Here is a 16,560-nt window from a genome sequence, read left to right as displayed (position 1 = left end):
ACAGCATCTCGATTTGTCCGGTACTGCCGGCGGTGCACGGTCATGGTGGCAATTGGTACCTGTTGCTCAGTCACTTTCAGGAGTCCTACTGCAGAGGGGTTTTCTGACAGTCCAGGCAAGGTGTTCAACTGCTTAATGCTCTCTGTCTCTACAGCAGCTATTCCAAAAGCCCACTTGAACCCCTTTGGGTCTTTGTAGTAGCCGTTCCTGAGGAAGTCTATGCCTAGAATGCACGGTGCCCCTGGGCCAGTTACAATTGGATGTTTCTGCCACCCCTTCCCTGTCAGGCTAATCTCAGCTTCCAGCAAAGTGAATTCCTGTGATCCCCCCGTCACCCCAACAATGGAAACAGGTACCTTCCCCACATGTTCTGATGGTATCAGGGTGCATTGTGAACCAGTATCAACTAACACTTTATGTTTCTGTGGCTTTGACGTGCCAGGCCATCGCACCCACACTATCCAATAGATCCTGTCATCCCATGCTTCTCCCTGGCTAGAGGCAGGGCCCCTCTAGCCCTGGTTATTATTTCTTTCCTGGGCATACATAGTGGAGGTTCCTTCCAGGGGATCTGACAGAACATCCTCCTTGCTGTAATACCCTGCACCTTGCTTGTGGGAGGTTGAGGCTACCTTCATTTTAGTGCGGCTCCCTCGGTTAGCATTTCTCTCCCTGAGCTGACGCACCCGTGCTGCCAGGACAGAAGTGGGTTTCCCATCCCATTTTCCCATGTCTTCCCCATGGTCTCGCAGGAAAAACCACAGGTCAGCTCGTGAGGTGTACCCTCTCTCCCTTGCTAGGGGACGTGAAGCTCTGACTTGGGGGCCTGTGACTCGTACTGCTGCTACGCTGATCTTCCTCACGTCCTCCCTCACCTCCCACATCTCCTCCATCATCTCCTCCCTCATATCCCTCATCCTATCTTCGACCTGTTGGAGGTCCCTGTCCACGGCAGAGATATTAGCCTGCATTGGGCCATTCATCATGCTCTCAAAATTTCTGAGTTTGTTGGCAACAGAACACACTGTCTCTGGACTGTTATCGGCATTAATCATTGCTATGTAGGTGGTATATTGAGATGGACCCAAGGTTGCCAGATTCCATAACATCTGCCCTGTGCACTTGACCTTGTCAGGGTCATTGTCATGCTGTCCATCCCTCCCAAAGAGTACCTCTAATACTGCTGTCTCTCTCAGCTGCTGGATCCCTTCCTCAAGGGTCTTCCAGCGCATCCTACGGTGGTGCTCCTGCATTCTCTCTCTGTGGACAAACTTCTCTCTCACACTCATTAAAAGCCGGTCCCAGAGGGAAAGGAGGTCTTGCTCCCTTAAGAATATCTGGTCCACACCTGAATCCTGGGCCAAGGATCCCAAATTCCTGGCCTCAGTTCCATCCAGTTGTACACCTGTTCCCATAAGGTCCCAGACCCGGAGTAACCAAGTTGTAAAGGGCTCACGGCCCCGCCGAGCAATGTCTTTACGCAGGTCACGGAGACTATCGTATGAGAGGGACTCGGTGACAATCTCAACTTCTGTCTCCCTTGCTGGTTGTGAGGACCCTCCCTGCTGATCCCCATTATCTAAGTGCCTCGTTTTAATCTTAGATTTCCTAGTTTCCACAGGAGCAACTGCTGCTGGCTGTGGCTGCTCCTGTGATCCAGCTGGAACCTGGATAGATACAACATCTACGGGTTCCACTGCAGCACCATCTGACTCTCCCTCTTTAGGGCAGGGTTTCTCACCAGCTGGAGAAAAATACTCCTTCATCATCTGGCTATGCTCCTACAACATCTGACTCTGCCCTTTCAGCATTTGGCCTATATCCTTCACTAGAGCCCCCACCCACTCTGGGTGGCTCATTTCTGCGGTGGGCTGTGGGGCAGCATCAGGCTCTGGGGCAGCATCCCTAGTCCCTGGGGCAGGCTCTGGGGCAGCATCCCTTGTCCCTGGGGCAGAGGCAGGTTCTGGGGCAACATCCCTAGTCTCTGGGGCAGAGGCAGGTTCTGGGACAACATCCCTAGTCCCTGCGGCAGAGGCAGATTCTGGGGCAACATCCCTAGTCCCTGGGGCAGAGGCAGATTCTGGGGCAATATCCCTAGTCCCTGGGGCAGGTATCAGAGTTGTTGTCCAAGCCAATATTCCCTTGTTTCTGAATGCGATGTAGAACAAGCCTACCAGCAACACCAGCCACTGTATAATAACAGTGGCAATTAAAACAGATCTGAAATCCTTGAGAACCAGTGGGGTAGCCTCAAAAAACTGGATGATGTGTGGGGAGAAAATTTCCCTTGCACTCGTGTCTAAGTTTGGGACAAATTTTAGGAAAAAGACCTCCAAAGGGTCCCCTCCCCCCTTACAATTCCTTCCTTCACTAAACTCGGAAAGAATTTTCTTCAGAGGAAAGTGGAGAAAACTTTTTATTAACAAAATACAAAAGAAACACTTCCCAGCACAGACCCAAATTGAGATGAACTAGGCAGATCTTCGCCGGGAAGGGCAGCAGAGCTTCTTTGGCAGACTTCCAGAGGTGGTCTCCGAAGTTCAGATCCGTGTCCTCTGGAGCCGGTGCAAATCTTAGGGATGGGGGGAGAAAGGGAGAGGGGCAGTTTAGGCAGCCGGGGGGGGAAAAGCAGCTGAGCAGCTGAGGGGAGGGGGGCAGGGGGGCAGCAGAAGCAGCGGCAAGCAGCAGCCAAAGCAGCGAGCAGCGGAAGCAGCTGCAAAAAGCCCCCCAAAAGCTGAAAAAACACCCGGCTAGATAAAACAGCCCGGGGGAGGGGCCGGCAGCTCCATGGTGGGGGGTAGGGAGAGGAGTTAGTCAAAACATAACCCATAACATTCCATCCCTTATCCCATATCGTGATCATTGACACACGATTGGGATACACACTTACTACGCACAAACTTTCTCTGACTTGCTCAAAACCTTCAACACTTACACATCTCCTCCTTCTCACTTGCTCAGGCCTTTGTCACTTACACATTACCTTCTATTCATAAAATCTGGCATACAATGGTAGTGGCACTCAACAATAATATTTGTGTACAACTTTATCCTATAATCAGATCTCCCTGAGGTACACAGCAGGTTGTTCCATCCTTCTGCATAATCCACCAAGTACATCCTGGTCCTTGAGCAAAGGCAATCCCACGAATGGGTTTGCCTGTACTCTAGGCAGGATGAATCCATACTGTCTTTCCCAGCAACCCTCTAACATGGGCCACTGGGACTTCGTCTACTACATTAAGGCACTCAGACTGGGTGGGACCTGCTCGGTTGGTGGAACCTCGAGTGTTATCTAACCAAGTGGCTTTTGCCAGGTGCTGCTCCCAGTGTTTTAGAGATCCCCCACCCAATGCCTTTAATGTGGTCTTCAACAATCCATTGTACCTCTCCACTTTACCTGCAGCGGGTGCATGGTAAGGGATATGGTACACCCACTCAATACCATGTTCCTTAGCCCAGGTGTTGACAAGCTTATTTTTGAAATGAGTCCCATTGTCTGACTCAATTCTCTCAGGGGTACCATGCCTCCAAAGGACCTGCTTTTCCAGGCCCAGGATGGTGTTACGAGCAGTGGCATGGGACACAGGGTAGGTCTCCAACCATCCGGTGGTGGCTTCTACCATGGTCAGCACATAACGTTTTCCCTGGCGGGTCTGAGGCAGTGTGATTTAATCAATCTGCCAGGCCTCCCCATACGTGTATTTGGACCACAGTCCACCATACCAGAGGGGCTTCACCCGCTTGGCCTGCTTGATGGCAGCGCAAGTGTCACAGTCATGAATGACTTGGGTAATGCTGTCCATGGTAAGATCCACCCCTCGGTCTCGTGCCCACTTATAGGTGGCACCCCTACCCTGATGGCCTGAGGCATCATGGGCCCATCGAGCCAGGAACAACTCTCCCTTATGTTCCCAATCTAAGTCTATCTTTGAGACCTCTATCTGTGCAGCCTGATCTACCTGCTTGTTGTGCCTGTGTTCTTCATTAGCCCGACTCTTGGGAACATGGGCATCCACATGACGGACTTTCACGGGGAGCTTCTCTACCCGAGTGGCAATGTCTTTCCACTCATCAGCAGCCCAGATTGATTTTCCTCTACGTTGCCAGTCAGCCTTTTTCCACCTTTCCAGCCAACCCCACAGAGCATTGGCTACCATCCACGAATCAGTGTAAAGGTAGAGCTTTGGCCATTTGTCTCTCTCAGCAATGTCCAAGGCCAGCAGAACAGCTTTGAGTTCAGCAAGTTGACTCGATCCACCTTCTCCTTCGGTAGCTTGTGCAACCTGTCGTGTGGGGCTCCATACGGCAGCTTTCCACTTCCGGTTCATCCCCACAATGCGGCAGGAACCGTCGGTGAAAAGGGCGTAGCGTGTTTCATCTGCTGGCAGCTGGTTGTACGGTGGAGCTTCTTCAGCCCGGGTCACTTGCTTCTGCTCCTCCTCATCAGCGAGACCAAAATCTTCACCTTCTGGCCAGTTCGTGATTATCTCCAAAATCCCAGGGCGACTCGGGTTACCAATACGGGCACGCTGCGTGATGAGGGCAATCCACTTGCTCCATGTGGCGTCGGTGGCATGGTAAGTAGAGGGAACCTTTCCTTTAAATATCCACCCCAGCACTGGCAGTCGAGGTGCCAGGAGAAGTTGTGCTTCTGTGCCAATCACCTCTGAGGCAGCTTGAACTCCTTCATAGGCAGCCAAGATTTCCTTCTCTGTGGGAGTGTAGTTGGCTTCGGACCCTCTGAAGCTTCTGCTCCAGAATCCCAGGGGTCGGCCTCGGGTCTCACCAGGCACCTTCTGCCAAAGGCTCCAAGACAAACCATGGCTCCCAGCTGCTGAGTAAAGTACGTTCTTCACATCTGGTCCCCTCCTAACTGGGCCAAGGGCTACTGCATGGGCAATCTCCTGTTTAATCTGAGCAAAGGCTTGCTGCTGTTCAGGGCCCCAGTGGAAATCATTCTTCTTGCGGGTAATAAGGTAAAGAGGGCTCACAATCTGGCTGTACTCAGGAATGTGCATTCTCCAAAAACCGATGGCACCTAGAAAAGCTTGTGTCTCCTTCTTGTTAGTAGGTGGGGACATAGCTGTAATCTTGTTAATAACATCAGTAGGAATCTGATGTCATCCATCTTGCCACTTCACTCCCAGGAACTGAATCTCCCGAGCAGGTCCTTTAACTTTACTCTTCTTGATGGTGAAGCCGGCTTCCAGGAGAATTTGAATAATTTTTTCTTCTTTCTCATACACTTCCGCTGCTGTGTTTCCCCATACGATGATATCATCAATATATTGTAGATGTTCCGGAGCTTCACCCTTTTCCAGTGCAGTATGGATCAGTCCATGACAGATGGTAGGACTGTGCTTCCACCCCTGGGGTAGTCGGTTCCAGGTGTACTGCACGCCCCTCCAGGTGAAAGCAAACTGAGGCCTGCACTCTGATGCCAAAGGAATGGAGAAAAATGCATTTGCTATGTCAATGGTGGCATACCACCTTGCTGCCTTGGACTCCAGCTCGTACTGGAGTTCCAGCATGTCCGGCACGGCAGCGCTCAGCGGTGGAGTCACTTCATTCAATGCCCGATAGTCCACAGTCAGTCTCCATTCCCCATCAGATTTACGCACAGGCCAAATGGGGCTGTTGAAGGGTGAGTGGGTTTTACTAACCACCCCTTGGCTCTCCAGCTCTCGGATCATCTTATGAATAGGAATCACAGCATCTCGCGTTGTTCTGTACTGCCGGCGGTGTACTATTGAAGTGGCAATTGGTACTCGTTGTTCTTCTCCCTGCAGAAGTCCTACTGTAATTGGATTCTCAGATAGTCCAGGCAAGGTGTTCAATTGTCGAATACGCTCTGCCATCACAGTTGCAATTCCAAATGCCCATCTTAGCCCTTTTGGGTCCTTAAAATACCCACTCCGAAGGTAATCTATGCCCAAAATACATGGGGCCTCTGGACCAGTCACAATAAGATGTTTCTTCCAATCCTTTCCAGTTAAACTTACTTCCGCTTCCACCAGGGTGAAGTCCTGCGATCCACCTGTCACACCAGCAATTGAAACAGATTCTGCTCCCATGTGTCTTGATGGAAGTATCGTACACTGTGCACCTGTATCCACTAAAGCTTTATATTTCCGTGGTTTTGAAGTGCCAGGCCATCGAATCCACACAGTCCAAAAAACACGATTTTCCCTCGCCTCACCCTGGCTAGAGGCAGGGCCCCTCTAAGCCTGTTTCTCCTTCTTTTCTGGAGCATACATCTTAGAAGTTCCCTCAAGAGGATCAGACATGTCATTATCAGTATCACGTTCAGCACTTTGGCTGCGAGAGACAGGAGCGGCTTTCCTTCTGGTGGAACTTCCTCTTTCAATCTTTCCTTCCTTCAAATCCCGCACTCGTTTTGCCAGAGCAGCCGTAGGCTTCCCATCCCATCTTCTCATGTTCTCTCCAGAATCTCGCAAGAAAAACCACAGTTCAGCTCGGGGAGTGTACCTCCTCTCCCAACTGGGGGAACGTCTACGTTGGGTACCAGGGTTTCTAATCTGTACAGATGAAATTTGGAGGAGGTCATCCTTAATCTCCTCCCTGAGTTTCAGATGATTTTCCTCTATTTTATTTTCTAAGTCTCGCAAGCGTGTTTCCACAGCTGCAATTCTAGCATGAGTCGGGCCATGTACTGCATCCGCATATGCACGAAGCTTCTTTGCCATATCGAGTACTGTCTCATACACCTCATCTCTCTTCATTATCGCTAGGGCAGACGCATACTCAGGTGGCCCAAGCCGCACAAGTTTTCTCCACATCACCGGTGTGCATGGTACCAGGTCTGGATTTCTAGTTGTTACATCATCCGAAAAAATAATTTCTGCTACTGCCATTTCCCTGAGGCGTTGGACCCCCTGCTCTATGGTTTTCCATCGGGTCTGCTGCACATATAAGTCATCTGCACACAGATATCTTTGTGCCACGCTATCCAGGACGTGTGCCCAAAAGCTTTGAGGGTTAGCTCCCCTCATCACACCTTGGTCAATAACAGGATCATGAGACAGAGACCCCAAATGTCTCGCCTCAGAGCCATCCAAAACCGTGGCCTCCCCTGCTGCATCCCAGAGACGAACCAGCCAGCTAATAATAGATTCATCAGGTCTCCGGGTGTAATCTTTTCTTAAACCACGAAGATCCTTCAGGGAAAGGGATTCATTATTAGTCTCTGCTCTTCCATTAGTTGTTTTAACTCCTGATTTTACATCAGGAGGTGTTGAAGGTCCCTCTCAAGCATCATCATCATCATCATCTTCCACTAGCCTATCAGTCTTCTTGGTGCATTTCCCACTTCTCGTACCAATAGCCACAGCCATTGGTTGGGGCTTGTTCTCCAGTTTAGTTTCTGGGTTTTGGCTTAGGGGGTTGGCTGCAACTTGAGTCACTGGGATAGGGGATAATTTATCTCCCTGTTCCCTCTCCTCTGTCTCCTGCTCTATAGTACCTAGCAGGGTACGATATGCATGTGCCAGGGCGCAGCTCACTGCAATAATCCTTTTCTCTTTAGAACCATCCTGACACTTCCCCTTTAAGTACCTTGCAACCTCAATCGGATTTTGAATCTGTTCTGATGGGAATTCCCAAATTATGGGGTCAGAAAACTCCTTTAAAATCTGGCCCATTTTCTCCCATTTGCCATTCCACTCAAGATTCCTCCTGCCCAGCTTGACTCCCAAATCAGGAGTCCTCCCAGCCCCTTTAGAAATCACGGCCTTAATTTTGTATAAACTGCAAATGGTGCAACAAAGACTTAACAAATTAACTGCCAAAAAGATAATGTCCTTAATATTCAGGGAGATCTGAATATTTTCTAATACAGATATAACTAATTCAGAGGAGAGGAAAGGAAATAAAGGCAGAAAATCCTCTTTTCCTGCTTCTCCTCTAAGAAATAACACAAGCCATGATTTATATATTCCTGAAGCCGATTCTAACATTCTAATAAATCTCTTATATGCCATTATCACCAAGCCTAGCCCGATGAGTATTTTGGTTAATACCCCTTTAATACAAAAACTTCGTATTAAAGAGAGCACCGAAGCTATCTGTGGATAAGTAAACAAGCCCAACGACCACAACGGTATTAACACTTCAAAGAAACTTAATAACCACCCATACAGGCAGGCTCCCACAACAAAAGACATTCTGGATTCAATAGACATACCAATACCAAAAGTTGAAAACAAAATATTATTAGAATAAAGTTTTTTCCACTTTTTCTGGCTTCCCCGTACGGGCCACCAAAATAATTTGTCCAAGTTTGGGACAAATTTTAGGAAAAAGGCCTCCAAAGGGTCCCCTCCCCCCCTTACAATTCCTTCCTTCACTAAACTCGGAAAGAATTTTCTTCAGGGGAAAGTGGAGAAAACTTTTTATTAACAAAATACAAAAGAAACACTTCCCAGCACAGACCCAGATTGAGATGAACTCAGCAGATCTTCGCCGGGAAGGGCAGCAGAGCTTCTTTGGCAGACTTCCAGAGGTGGTCTCCGAAGTTCAGATCCGTGTCCTCTGGAGCCGGTGCAAATCTTAGGGATGGGGGGAGAAAGGGAGAGGGGCAGTTTAGGCAGCCGGGGGGGGAAAAGCAGCTGAGCAGCTGAGGGGAGGGGGGCAGGGGGGCAGCAGAAGCAGCGGCAAGCAGCAGCCAAAGCAGCGAGCAGTGGAAGCAGCTGCAAAAAGCCCCCCAAAAGCTGAAAAAACACCCGGCTAGATAAAACAGCCCGGGGGAGGGGCCGGCAGCTCCATGGTGGGGGGTAGGGAGAGGAGTTAGTCAAAACATAACCCATAACAACTCGTTATCTCACCGTAAGTCCCATTACTGAAATAGCCCCAGAAACACGCAGTTAGAGTACGATAGCTCCGGATCCATGCAACCGCTTCCCAGAAAAAATTAAAAACCCATGAATTCCTGACATAATCAATCCACCAAACCAATCGGACAATAGCCACAGCAACCTTGGTGAGGGGGCCCAAATTCAAAAAAGGGCTTACAAATGGGAGGGAGATGGCTGTGACCACATGGAACACAAACCAGATTAAACCAGACAACATATTGCCATTTAAGAGAGCTGTTATTCCTGTCTTAACTCTCAACTCAGTGCCCTCGAGCCCCACGTTGGGCGCCAAAATCTGTCCTGGTTTGAAAGGACAGGTGTCTGCCAGTAAGGGCAGAAGTTTCCCTTTGGAATAGAGACTTTGGTTCCACTCCCCTACCCCAAGTATTATGATTGTTTGAATCAAGGACTCTGAGGCAGAGATACGGGGGGGTGGGAATAACAGCTCTTTTACTAATATATCTAACTATACAAACAGAAAACAATAACAGTTAAAATTGCTAACAGAACGAAATGGGTAACTCGGTGTCAGTCCCTTTAGATGCAAGCACGCTGTCTCTGTGCTTAGTCCAGAGCCCGGATCTGCTGAAAGGCAGGCGGGAACAAAGGCAGGAAGGAGGGGGGAGGGGCAGCAGCGGCCACGCCGGTCCCGGGCGGGAACGGGCTGGAGCGGCGGCTCCTCGCTCACCGTGTGTGTCTGGGTGATCAGCTGTGTTCGCAGAGGCAGGAGGCTGGAACGGGGCAGATGAAGGGCAGGTGGTCGCAGAGGGTCTGGCTCTCCTGTGCTCGGCCGCGTGGCTGAACGATCCCAGGCGTGATCCTCCTCTCGGCTCGCCGTAAACGCGAGTGCCCTTTCGGAAGCCTCAGAGGCCCCTCCGGGGGCTGTCCCCACCCACCCCTTTTGTCTGGACCCATCAGGGACCCTGGGTGTAGCCCGGCCAGCTCCATTGGCATGATTATGGGAAAAATTCTTTCAATTGACACAGTAACAGAAAAGCACTCAACCCCCAACAGGTCTGCTAATAATTTATGTGTTACTTTTGTTCCATAACCAGGACAAATCCCCAAAATATGGTATGGTAACAACCTGTATGCATAGAGTCCTGGATTATATTCATCTTCTATGCTGTAAGGTATCCATCTTGTGTCTAATGACTCACAGAAATTGTTAACATTGGCTGAAAGGTTTCTCTCTTACAGAGCATCTGATTTCCTATTTCACAGAATCACACAATCACAAAATCACTAGGTTGGAAGAGACCTTGAAGATCATCAAGTCCAACCCATGCCCTAACACCTCAACTAAACCATGGCACCAAGTGCCATATCCAGTCTTTTTTTAAACAAATCCAGGGATGGTGACTCCACCACCTCCCTGGGCAGACAATTCCAGTACTTGATCACTCTTTCCATAAAAACTTTTTGTTAATATCCAACCTATATTTCTTTTGACTCAGTTTAAGACTGTGTCCTTTCTTTTTGTCACTTGCTGCCTGGAGAAAGAGAACACCCCCCACCCGAATACAACCACCTTTCAGGAAGTTGTAGAGATGGATAAGATCACCCAAGTCTCCTTTTCTCCAGGCTAAACAACCCCAGCTCCCTCAGTCATTCCTCATATGGCTTGTGTTCCATGCCTTTCACCAGCCTTGTTGTCCTCCTCTGGACGCGCTCAAGCGTCTCAACATCCTTCCTAAACTGAGGCGCCCAGAACTGGACACAGTACTCAAGGTGTGGCCTCACCAGTGCCAAGTACAGGGGAAGAATGACCTCCCTGGTCCGGCTGGCCACACTATTCCTGATACAGGCCAGGATGCCATTTGCCTTCTTGCTCACTCAGCTGTCGACCAGTACCCCTTTCCACCTGGGCACTGTCCAGCCACACTGTCCCCAGCCTATAATGTTGCAGGGTTTTTTTTTCTGGTCAAAACAAAGGACTTGGCACTTGGACTTATTAAACTTCATCTTGCTGGACTCTGCCAATCCATCCAACCATTCCAAGTCTTTTTGCAGAGCCCTCCTACCTTCCAACAGATTGACACATGCTCCCAGCTTAGTCAACTTTCTACCTGTTGAATATCTGACTCACATGTTTTCGTTTTTGAATTTTGCCATGTAATGACTGACTTATATGTTTCCCCTGAACCATTGGTAAGCAATTTTATTGCATCCAACGGAGCTTCACTCAACATGGGCTTCTCTCTGAAACTCAGTTTTGCCTGCAACAATTTGTTACTCGGAAAATGAATTGAGAAAACACCTGAGTAATCTAGTAAAGCAATTTGTAATTATTTTGATTTCTGCAATGCCAATCAAAATATTCTTTTTTTCAATTGCAGATATATAGTTTTAAAATATTTTCCTGCCATATCTAACAATCTTATTCTGGCCCAGATTATGATCTGTGCTTTCATTTCTAGTGTAATAGAATTTTTTTTGGGCATCTGTAAGATAAGAAAACCCATTCAGTGATCAACAAAGGATCCTTTTTTAAAGTGTCCCACTGAAATATGAGACCATATAATTTCATTCTTTCTCCCAACACTGCAAGAAAGAATGGTTGTGACATTGCACAACGATATTCTTATCTTTGTTGAAGGGCTTCATCAAGTCTGTCAAGGGTCTTTTGAGTCTCAGGTGTGAGAGTTCTTAGAGTTTTGATGTTGCAGTCTCCTCTTAACAAGTCAAAAAGTGGAGCAAGTTCATAATTTGTGATTCCCAAAATTGGCCTGATCCAACTGATTTCTCCTAAAAGCTGTTGAAGATCTTGCAAATTGTGGATATTGGTCCTGAGTTTTATTTTTTGTAGTCTGATTGCTTGCTCTGAAATTTTCCATCCCAAGTATTTCCATGGTGAGATTTCTTGTATTTTATATGTTGAAACTTCCAGTCCCACATTTTGAACTTCTTCAATTACACTGTCAAACTTCCTGCATTTCTCTCTGCGTGGGTGCTGCAATGAGCAGGTCATCCATGTCATGAATAACATCGCCTGTGATGTCTTAAGTTTTAAGGTTTTTTTTTTCTGCTTGGGTGTGCTTTTCTGTTTTGCTTGGGTGGTGAAGACAAAACAGTCCTATTCCAGCTAAGGACTCAAGGACAATTTCTTCAAACTTCAGGCCCTAAGCATAAACAAGGTGAAAAGAGGAGGGCAGGCAAGCAAGCAAGGAGGATGAAACTTCGGGATTTGAGACTATTAATTGGACAGTTGACTCCTGCATGGAAATGGACTAAAACCTATAAAGAAGTGAGATCTCGTGACCAAGCCCTCTTTTGCTTCCATCTTGGAGCCATCCAGGCAGGGGCCACAACTGGTACAGCCAGGGTGTCGCTTTGAAGGCCTCTCAATAAATATCCATTTTATTCCCCTTAACTCTCTGTAGCCTCTGTACCAGCTCCCCTAGGCATCATCCGTCGATGTTTTTCTTGCACTGGTTACAAGGTTCGTGCCACGAACCATTGGCAAATTATTGGTGAATTCTTGAGCCCTTAGGGTAGGACCACCCAATGGTACCTTTGCAGAGGCTCTTTGTTGATGATTGGGATAGAGAAAGCAAATTGTGGAGCATCATCTGGATGAAGCGGAATGTGGAGGAAACAGTCTTTCAGATCAATGATTACTAGTGGTCACTCTCTAGGTATCATTGAGAGAGATGGAAGTCGAAGTTGAAGTGGTCCCATTTCTTCAATGACCTCATTCATTTTCCTGAGGTCAAGAAGCAATCTCCATGAATTCAAAGTTTTCTTGTGGATGACAAACACTGGAGAATTCCAAGGACTATTTGTTGCTTTGATGTGGCCTTTTTGCAGTTGTTCTTCCACTAATTTCTTGAGAGCACTCAACTTTTCCTTTCCTAGGGGCCACTGGTCCACCCAGACAGGATTGTCTGTTTTCCAGGTTAACTTCAGGGTGGTGAGTGCTTCAGTGACCCCCATTAAAAATCCTCTTCTATCCTGGCCCCCCATTGTGACAATAGGTCTCTTCCATACACTGTGATCACCTTCTGTACAACGAATGGACGGATGATTGCCATTTTCTTTCTTGGTCCTATGACAATAATTGAATTCTCACTCTGCAAATACACCATGGATCTTCCGATTCCTGAGAGAGAGTTCAGAGGTGTGATCAGATTCAGGTGGGTTGGCAGAGAAATGGCCTTGGCTATTGGAGTGTTTTCTGGAATAATCAATGGAGCCTGCAAGGCCTGAGCTAACACTGTTAATTCTTCATTCTGATTTGCTGAGATGACTTTAAGATAAATGATAAGTCCTAAAATGCTACTTCTGTCTTTGCCTATGATTAGAAAGTCTTGTCTCTTCCATGACGTTCCAGTTACTCCTGTGGAAATCACTGCATGGGTCTCACTCATGAAGTAAGTTAATTTAAAAGTTGCCAATTCACATTGCCCCCCTGGGGGTGTGACAGATTGTCCTGGGCAGGACATCTGATTTGGGTTCCCCACATATTGTATGTTTTGCTGGTACACTGGCTGCTGTCCTGTTGCCATCACTTGTGTCATCATGTGCTGGCAATCCGTGCTCTTCTTGGAGTATCCCGGCAAGGGTAAAGATTTTCCATCTACATCTGTCTTCGAATGACATTGAGTTGCAAAATGTCTTCCTTTTCTACATCTTGGGCATGGATTTGGCACTTTTGCATTCTTTGTTGATTCTGGGAAATACTTTTTTATGTGTCCGATTTTTCCACATTTGAACCATGGCTTTTTGAAAAGTTCTGTTACTGTTAGTTTTGAAAAGGTGTCTTGCTTAGGAGTTAAATGAAGAGCTGTGAGAGTTTTTTCCAATCTTTTGTCTGCAGCTTCTAAGATTTTTCCAAATTGCTTCCCCAAGGCATTTGCTTGAATTGTTGCCATATGTTGAGGAGTGCTATCTTGCTGCAAGCTTCTATCATTTGAGGCAGAGTTGGTTGCAGATCGGACAAAGTACTGATTATACATTTGCATTCATATTTGGCATTTGCAAAAGCCAGGGTTCGAGGCAGATGTGGATGTGCATTCTCATCACTGCATTGCCTTTCCACTGCTTGAGTCAAACGATCTACAAAAGAAGTAAATGATTCTGAGACACCTTGCTTTACTTCTGTGTAGATTCCTTCTGGAACTCCAGTAGGCTGGATCTGAATTATGGTCTTCTGAACTGCTTCTTTGATGTCTTCTAGCACATCTCGAGGCAGGGCTGTTGCTCAATCCATTGGTTTATCATTGAGAGGATCTCCTGGCAATTGTTCCACTGTGAAGTTTTTGTGTGGACCTCTAGCATAAGATTCTTCTAATTTTGTGAGATCCCTTCTCCATTTGACTTCCCACAACATGAACTGTGCATCTGTCAAGACTGTCATGGCAATGTGTCTACAGTTAAAAGGTACTAAATCATAATTAACAAATATGCCTTTTAATAGTTGCTTGAAATATGGAGAGCCTAAACCACTCTCTTTGAATGCCTGTCTTAGATTTTGATTGCATCATGTGTCAAAGATGCCCATCTGGGATTTGCATTTCTTTTTCCATAGCTGACTGGCATGGCTCTTAGCTGTGATGATGCCATGTTGACATCTCCTTCTTTCAATGCTTGTCTTCTGATCTCATTCCAATCTGTGAGCATTTATCTTGAGGGTTTCTTTAATTTTTTCTTTTATGGGATGACCTCTGTTCCTGAAGAAAATGGGACTAATTCCCTCCTTGCAGTCTGTGAATTGCCCTTATTTTGTGTGTTCATGTCCTGAAAGGATGCTCTTTCTTCCAGCTTCAAAACTGTATTCATGACTTCACTCTCTTCTCCTTCTGTGAAGTAACTTGTTTTTGGCGTCTGTTGTTGCAAATTATAAGTATTTGAGGGTGCAGTAATAGAAACTACGAAAGGTGGTGCTGTAGCAGGCTTGACATCTTGTTGTTCACAAAATGGCGTCGGTGGAAGCAGGTAGGTATTATTTATGGAAGTGTACAGGTTGCCGACATTTTGTCATACGGAAGTTGTGCACAGGGATCCGCCATTTTGTTGTATGAACCCAGAGCACATGGCTCCGCCATCTTGTGACCCACACAGGTCCCATGAAGTGTCACATAGCTGAAATAAAAGATCTCTGACAGATTCTCTCAGGATTATATTATATGTCACTGTTTGGCCAAATGGAGGATTGATCAGTGCGACTGAGATCTCTGAGGGTTGCCAGGGACCGGGAAAAATCTGTGCTGTCCTTGTTTGTTCTGTCTGCGACTGAGAGAAAGCTTGCAGAAAGGCTGCTGTTATAAATGAGAAACAAAAGTCTCGATATTCAGCAAAATTTAGATTGCTTCATTTTATATAGACAGACCAAGCATCACTGGGGATACATGGGGGGGGTCACTGCCCACTTCATGCTCCACCAAACTTTGGTTTGCAGCTCATTTATATAGTATGGTTTCCTTGTAGTCATCCATAATTGTTATTTTTTTGTTGTCATAATTTTGCCAGGTAAGCAGTGGTGGTCCATGGGATCGCTGGATGACATGAGTCTCTAGGCAATTTGTCAAGTCCCATTGATAACCATCTGGTCTTCGTAGACAAGAAATGGCAGAAGTCAGGAAGTCTGTGTGATATATATATATATATATATATATATATATATATATATATACACCATATTGTAATTCGTGTTTTGCATAAAATAAGTCTGCAAAATAAAAACAATCGACCCACAGGCAAAGGCAGTGATTGCCTCAGAACTAGGTAAATTAACACATCTACAGGCCGGACTGCTACTGATAAGCACCTATCTCCTGGGGAAGCCTGGAAACTCACAGGGGAGTAGTGAAGCGCGGAAAATAAACTTCACAACCTGTAAAGTTGTGGAGTAGGTACGTATTTTATTCAGCACTGGACGCAGGGGGAGAGCATCCTCCCAAATCCTGCGTACCGTACATGCTTCTAACCTTCTATTTATTTAGGAAGTCCATGCATATTCTAAATCGCCTATACATATTGATTATCTGCCCCGCCTGTTCCCCGCTTCATATGGAGATTAGTTGCATATTCATTGCGGCTGCGTAGTTAATTGAGTCGGTGGTCTTCAAATGAGTCTGTGGGCGGAAAATGATGAAGTAACAGTCTTCCTCACTAGTTGAACTCTTCACCTTGTCTTTCCACGCATGCGCTTTTAGCCTCTTGGTCGTGATATTTTGCAGACTTTGCACTTTTACAAAGAGGGGCCCCTTTCCTTATACATCAGGGGTCTTCTTATCGTGCATTCCTTTTCCTTATAAGCACACAGTAACTGAAAACATATGTTCTACTCCTCATTCTATTTAACCCTTAAATCCCCTGTTTCAGTAGCATTTCCCGAAAATCCCATCACCTCCCCCAGGACTGCATTCCCCGACTCTGGTTCCCGTAAAGATGAAATCAACCACCTAAAAGCAATACACAACGGACACAAAATCTCGTCAAGGAGCAGGAAGGACTTTGTCTTGTGTGGACACCAGAGCTGAATTTGAAAGAAACAAAGAACTGTCCTGCTCCAGGCTATGAAAAACAGTATAAAAAAAGGGCCAACCAAGACGGCGGCGTGAATACCAGGGGAACCCAGTGCGATAGAGGCTGGGTAGCATCGTGTGTTCACCCAACCCGGGCTCGGTGTTGTTTTTTTTCCGGTTGTGGCTTTCCAGGACCGTATTTTCGGTCGCGAAAA

Source organism: Erithacus rubecula, assembly GCF_903797595.1.
Source record: "Erithacus rubecula genome assembly, contig: scaffold_94_arrow_ctg1, whole genome shotgun sequence".
In the NCBI taxonomy this organism is placed as follows: Eukaryota; Metazoa; Chordata; class Aves; order Passeriformes; family Muscicapidae; genus Erithacus; species Erithacus rubecula.
Note: the sequence above shows the minus strand (reverse complement) of the source record.